The following is a 7,313-nucleotide window of genomic DNA, read 5'->3' on the forward strand; positions in this document are numbered from 1 at the left end:
GTTCCCCGGGTGCTTTCCTCCTCACTGTTTAAGCCGAACGAGGCTTCCAGAGCCCCGGCTAAGCGTTTTGCGCGGCTCGCCGAACTTCCACAGCACCTCCAGCCGGTCCTCGGGGTGCTTTCTTCCCAACTATTGACGCCCGAGGAGGCTTCCAGCACCCCGGCTAAGCGTTCTCCACCTCCCGCTGATCTCCCCGGAGCTTGTAACGGGGAAATACCTCCCTCCAGCGGACACGGCGGGTAAATACGCCACCTCTCGCACTTAGCGCACACTCGCGTTGCTGCGCGTCTGGTGGCACTTTGAGCGGCCAAACGGCGGGAGTAACAGTCACTCTCTTAAGGTAGGCTCACTTGAGATTTTTTTAACCGTCCGCGGAGGCGACCGGGACCGCTGAGCTTCCGGAGCACCTCCAGCAGGTTCCACGGGTGCTTCCCTCCTCACTCTTGACGCCCGAGGAGGCTTCCAGAGCCCCGGCTAAGCGTTTTACGCGGCCCGCTGAGCTTCCACAGCACCTCCAGCCGGTTCTCATGATGCATTCCTCCTCACTTTCTAAGCCGAACGAGGCTTCCAGAGCCCCGGCTAAGCGTTTTACGCGGCCCGCTGAACTTCCCCAGCACCTCCAGCCGGTTCTCATGATGCATTCCTCCTCACTTTCTAAGCCGAACGAGGCTTCCAGAGCCCCGGCTAAGCGTTTTACGCGGCCCGCTGAGCTTCCACTGCACCTCCAGCCGGTTCCCCGGCTGCTTTCCTCCCCACTTTCTAAGCCGCCCGAGGCTTCCAGAGCCCCGGCTAAGCGTTTTACGCGTCCCGGTGATCTTCCCGGAGCTTGTAACGGGGAATTAGCTCCCTCCAGCGGACACGGCGGGTAAATACGCCACCTCTCGCACTTAGCGCACACACCCGTTGCTGCGCGTCTGATGGCACTTTGAGCGGCCAAACGGCGGGAGTAACTGTCACTCTCTTAAGGTAGGCTCACTTGAGATTTTTTTAACCGTCCGCGGAGGCGACCGGGACCACCGGGACAGCCGGGAGGCCGTGCGCGCGGGCCAAGTGGCCGAAAATAGCTCCAGGCCGACCGGATCGGCTAATTGTAAGCACCGCGGATGAGATCGCGGAGCATTATTCGACTTCCAGCGGCCCGTGCGCTTACGCACGCCGCCCGGAACCTCCGGGAGGCCGTGCGCATGCGCAAGTGGCCGAAAATAGCTCCTAGCCGACCGGATCTGCACTTTACAAGCTCCGCGGATGAGATCGCGGAGCTTTATCCGACTTCCAGCGGCCGGTGCGCTCGCGCACTCCACCCGGCACCTCCGGGAGGCCGTGCGCGCGCGCCAAGTGGCCCAAAATAGCTCCAGCCCAGCGGATCTGCACTCCGCGGATGAGATCGCGGAGCTTTTTTCGACTTCCAGCGGCCGGCGCGCACGACGAGCGGACCCGGTGACGGTCCAGCTCCACCCGGTACCTCGCACGGCCCGCTTCTCCCCCCCGCGCGGACTTCCGAGCGCTCGGGGAGACGTTCGGAAGCCGCCGGTGACGTTGGAGCGGGGAAATACCTCCCTCCAGCGGACACGGCGAGTAAATACACCTTCGGCCAAACGGCGGGAGTAACTATGACTCTCTTAAGGTAGCGGCACTCGACATCTTTTTCGCGGTTCGTGGAGGACCCGGCCGGTTCTCGGGGGTGCTTTTTCTCCTAACTCTTGACCCCCGAGGAGGCTTCCAGAGCCCCGGCTAAGCGTTTTACGCGGCCCGCTGAGCTTCCACAGCACCTCCAGCCGGTTCCACGGGTGCTTTCCTCCTCACTCTTGACGCCCGAGGAGACTTCCAGAGCCTCGGCTAAGCGTTTTACGCGGCCCGCTGAGCTTCCACAGCACCTCCAGCCGGTTCTCATCAGGCTTTCCTCCTAACTCTTGACGCCCGAGGAGGCTTCCAGAGCCCCGGCTAAGCGTTTTACGCGGCCCGCTGAGCTTCCACCGCACCTCCAGCCGGTTCCACGGCTGCTTTCCTCCTCACTGTTTAAGCCGAACGAGGCTTCCAGAGCCCCGGCTAAGCGTTTTGCGCGGCCCGCTGAACTTCCAGAGCACCTCCAGCCGGTTCTGATGATGCTTTCCTCCTCACTCTTGACGCCCGAGGAGGCTTCCAGAGCCTCGGCTAAGCGTTTTACGCGGCCCGCTGAGCTTCCGGAGCACCTCCAGCCGGTTCCACGGGTGCTTCCCTCCTCACTCATGACGCCCGAGGAGGCTTCCAGAGCCTCGGCTAAGCATTTTACGCGGCCCGCTGAGCTTCCACCGCACCTCCAGCCGGATCTCATGAGGCTTTCCTCCTAACTCTTGACGCCCGAGGAGGCTTCCAGAGCCCCGGCTAAGCGTTCTCCGCGTCCCGGTGATCTTCCCGGAGGTCGTAACGGGGAAATACCTCCCTCCAGCGGACACGGAGAGAAATTACACCGCCTCTCGCACACAGGCGGGTAAACGGCGGGAGTAACTATGACTCTCTTAAGGTAGCCTGACTTGACATCTCTTTAACGGTTCGTGGATAAATACATGATATATACTACATATGATCGCATTTACAGCCAAATAATACAAAATGAGCATTCGGTTATAAACATTGTATTCATAATGTTTATAGGTGATGTTAATATTTATATGTTTAATGTTAATAGGTGATGTTAATATTTATATATTTAATGTTTATAGGGGATGTTAATATTTATATATTTATTTTGTACATCATGTTATGGTTATACGACACTCGCTATAGGATCATGATGTGATCATATCGGCGGAAGTCGGCCCGGGCTCCGGGTGAAGAGGCCGAATTCTCGCCACTCGCGGCCGACCGGGGAACCAGCAGAGGCGGACGCTTCGCGGCGCGAGAGCCCTTGGCACTTAGAAAAATTTTGGCAAAAGTCGCTCCGCGCTCCAGGTGAAGAGGCCGAATTCTCGCCACTCGCGGCCGACCGGGGAACCAGCAGAGGCGGACGCATCGCGGCGCGAGAGCCCTTGGCACTTAGAAACATTTTGGCAAAAGTCGCTCCGCGCTCCAGGTGAAGAGGCCGAATTCTCGCCACTCGTGGCCGACCGGGGAACCAGCAGAGGCGGACGCATCGCGGCGCAAGAGCCCTTGGCACTTAGAAAAAAATTGGCAAAAGTCGCTCCGCGCTCCAGGTGAAGAGGCCGAATTCTCGCCACTCGTGGCCGACTGGGGAACCAGCAGAGGCGGACGCATCGCGGCGCGAGAGCCCTTGGCACTTAGAAAAATTTTGGCAAAAGTCGCTCCGCGCTCCAGGTGAAGAGGCCGAATTCTCGCCACTCGTGGCCGACCGGGGAACCAGCAGAGGCGGACGCATCGCGGCGCAAGAGCCCTTGGCACTTAGAAAAAATTGAGCAAAAGTCGGTCCGGGTGAAGAGGCCGAATTCTCGCCACTCGTGGCCGACCGGGGAACCAGCAGAGGCGGACGCATCGCGGCGCAAGAGCCCTTGGCACTTAGAAAAAATTGAGCAAAAGTCGCTCCGGGTGAAGAGGCCGAATTCTCGCCACTCGCGGCCGACCGGGGAACCAGCGAAGGCGGGTAAGCTTTCAAGAGAGCCCCGCCGGCTGGTCCGCGGGCCGAACGTGGTCCCGTAACGTACCCACAGCGGACGCCGACCCACGCCCGGTAAGAACCACCGAGAGGCGGACACGCTCTCCGACGAGCCCCGCCGGCCGGTCCGCGGCGGGAAATGCGCCCTCTGGCGGACACGCCGTTGTAAATGAATGGGCTTTGGCACTTAGTGCATTTTCGCTGAAGTTGAGCCGCGCTCCGGGCGAAGAGGCCGAATTCTCGCTACTCGCGGCCGACCAGGGAACCAGCGAAGGCGGGTAAGCTCTCAAGAGAGCCCCGCCGGCTGGTCCGCGGGCCGAACGTGGTCCCGTAACGTACCCACAGCGGACGCCGACCCACGCCCGGCAAGGACCACCCAGAGGCGGACACGCTCTCCGACGAGCCCCGCCGGCCGGTCCGCGGCGGGAAACGCGCCCTCTGGCGGACACGCCGTTGTAAATGAATGGGCTTTGGCACTTAGTGCATTTTCGCTGAAGTCGCTCCGCGCTCCGGGCGAAGAGGCCGAATTCTCGCTACTCGTGGCCGACCAGGGAACCAGCGAAGGCGGATAAGCTTTCAAGAGAGCCCCGCCGGCTGGTCCGCGGGCCGAACGTGGTCCCGTAACGTACCCACAGCGGACGCCGACCCACGCCCGGTAAGAACCACCGAGAGGCGGACACGCTCTCCGACGAGCCCCGCCGGCCGGTCCGCGGCGGGAAATGCGCCCTCTGGCGGACACGCCGTTGTAAATGAATGGGCTTTGGCACTTAGTGCATTTTCGCTGAAGTTGAGCCGCGCTCCGGGCGAAGAGGCCGAATTCTCGCTACTCGCGGCCGACCAGGGAACCAGCGAAGGCGGGTAAGCTCTCAAGAGAGCCCCGCCGGCTGGTCCGCGGGCCGAACGTGGTCCCGTAACGTACCCACAGCGGACGCCGACCCACGCCCGGCAAGGACCACCCAGAGGCGGACACGCTCTCCGACGAGCCCCGCCGGCCGGTCCGCGGCGGGAAACGCGCCCTCTGGCGGACACGCCGTTGTAAATGAATGGGCTTTGGCACTTAGTGCATTTTCGCTGAAGTCGCTCCGCGCTCCGGGCGAAGAGGCCGAATTCTCGCTACTCGTGGCCGACCAGGGAACCAGCGAAGGCGGATAAGCTTTCAAGAGAGCCCCGCCGGCTGGTCCGCGGGCCGAACGTGGTCCCGTAACGTACCCACAGCGGACGCCGACCCACGCCCGGTAAGAACCACCGAGAGGCGGACACGCTCTCCGACGAGCCCCGCCGGCCGGTCCGCGGCGGGAAATGCGCCCTCTGGCGGACACGCCGTTGTAAATGAATGGGCTTTGGCACTTAGTGCATTTTCGCTGAAGTTGAGCCGCGCTCCGGGCGAAGAGGCCGAATTCTCGCTACTCGCGGCCGACCAGGGAACCAGCGAAGGCGGGTAAGCTCTCAAGAGAGCCCCGCCGGCTGGTCCGCGGGCCGAACGTGGTCCCGTAACGTACCCACAGCGGACGCCGACCCACGCCCGGCAAGGACCACCCAGAGGCGGACACGCTCTCCGACGAGCCCCGCCGGCCGGTCCGCGGCGGGAAACGCGCCCTCTGGCGGACACGCCGTTGTAAATGAATGGGCTTTGGCACTTAGTGCATTTTCGCTGAAGTCGCTCCGCGCTCCGGGCGAAGAGGCCGAATTCTCGCTACTCGTGGCCGACCAGGGAACCAGCGAAGGCGGATAAGCTTTCAAGAGAGCCCCGCCGGCTGGTCCGCGGGCCGAACGTGGTCCCGTAAAGTACCGACAGCGGACGCCGACCTACGCCCGGCAAGGACCACCGAGAGGCGGGCACGCTCTCCGACGAGCCCCGCCGGCCGGTCCGCGGCGGGAAATGCGCCCTCTGGCGGACACGCCGTTGTAAATGAATGGGCTTTGGCACTTAGTGCATTTTCGCTGAAGTTGAGCCGCGCTCCGGGCGAAGAGGCCGAATTATCGCTACTCGCGGCCGACCAGGGAACCAGCGAAGGCGGGTAAGCTCTCAAGAGAACCCCGCTAGCTGGTCCGCGGGCCGAACGTGGTCCCGTAAAGTACCGACAGCGGACGCCGACCCACGCCCGGCAAGGACCACCGAGAGGCGGATAACGGCGCACACCGCGAACGGCGGGGGGCGGTCGCTGGGTGGCGGTCGGCTGGTGGCGGTCGGGGGGTGGCGGTCGGGGATGGTGCTTGGGGATGGTGCTTGGGGACCGGTGGCGCCGGAGGCGCACACCGCGAACGGCTGGTGGCGGTCGGCTGGTGGCGGTCGGCTGGTGGCGGTCGGCTGGTGGCGGTCGCTGGGTGGCGGTCGGGGGGTGGCGGTCGGGGGGTGGCGGTCGGGGATGGTGCTTGGGGATGGTGCTTGGGGACCGGTGGCGCCGGAGGCGCACACCGCGAACGGCTGGTGGCGGTCGGCTGGTGGCGGTCGGCTGGTGGCGGTCGGCTGGTGGCGGTCGGGGGGTGGCGGTCGGGGGGTGGCGGTCGGGGATGGTGCTTGGGGATGGTGCTTGGGACCGGTGGCGCCGGAGGCGCACACCGCGAACGGCTGGTGGCGGTCGGCTGGTGGCGGTCGGCTGGTGGCAGTCGGCTGGTGGCGGTCGGGGGGTGGCGGTCGGGGGGTGGCGGTCGGGGATGGTGCTTGGGGATGGTGCTTGGGACCGGTGGCGCCGGAGGCGCACACCGCGAACGGCTGGTGGCGGTCGGCTGGTGGCGGTCGGCTGGTGGCGGTCGGCTGGTGGCGGTCGGGGGGTGGCGGTCGGGGGGTGGCGGTCGGGGGGTGGCGCTTGGGGATGGTGGCGGTCGCCTTGTGGCGGTCGCCTTGTGGCGGTCGCCTTGTGGCGGTCGGGGGGTGGCGGTCGGGGGGTGGCGCTTGGGGATGGTGGCGGTCGCCTTGTGGCGGTCGCCTTGTGGCGGTCGCCTTGTGGCGGTCGGGGGGTGGCGGTCGGGGGGTGGCGGTCGGGGGGTGGCGCTTGGGGATGGTGGCGGTCGCCTTGTGGCGGTCGCCTTGTGGCGGTCGCCTTGTGGCGGTCGGGGGGTGGCGGTCGGGGGGTGGCGGTCGGGGGGTGGCGCTTGGGGATGGTGGCGGTCGCCTTGTGGCGGTCGCCTTGTGGCGGTCGCCTTGTGGCGGTCGGGGGGTGGCGGTCGGGGGGTGGCGGTCGGGGGGTGGCGCTTGGGGATGGTGGCGGTCGCCTTGTGGCGGTCGGGGGGTGGCGGTCGGGGGGTGGCGCTTGGGGATGGTGGCGGTCGCCTTGTGGCGGTCGGGGGTGGCGCTTGGGGATGGTGGCGGTCGGGGGGTGGCGGTCGGGGGGTGGCGCTTGGGGATGGTGGCGGTCGCCTTGTGGCGGTCGCCTTGTGGCGGTCGCCTTGTGGCGGTCGGGGGGTGGCGGTCGGGGGGTGGCGCTTGGGGATGGTGGCGGTCGCCTTGTGGCGGTCGCCTTGTGGCGGTCGCCTTGTGGCGGTCGGGGGGTGGCGGTCGGGGGGTGGCGGTCGGGGGGTGGCGCTTGGGGATGGTGGCGGTCGCCTTGTGGCGGTCGCCTTGTGGCGGTCGCCTTGTGGCGGTCGGGGGGTGGCGGTCGGGGGGTGGCGGTCGGGGGGTGGCGCTTGGGGATGGTGGCGGTCGCCTTGTGGCGGTCGCCTTGTGGCGGTCGCCTTGTGGCGGTCGGGGGGTGGCGGTCGGGGGGTGGCGGTCGGGGGGTGGCGCTTG

Source organism: Syngnathus floridae, unplaced genomic scaffold, assembly GCF_059516105.1.
Source record: "Syngnathus floridae isolate MCC-2025c unplaced genomic scaffold, RoL_Sflo_1.0 HiC_scaffold_40, whole genome shotgun sequence".
NCBI classification, from domain to species: domain Eukaryota; kingdom Metazoa; phylum Chordata; class Actinopteri; order Syngnathiformes; family Syngnathidae; genus Syngnathus; species Syngnathus floridae.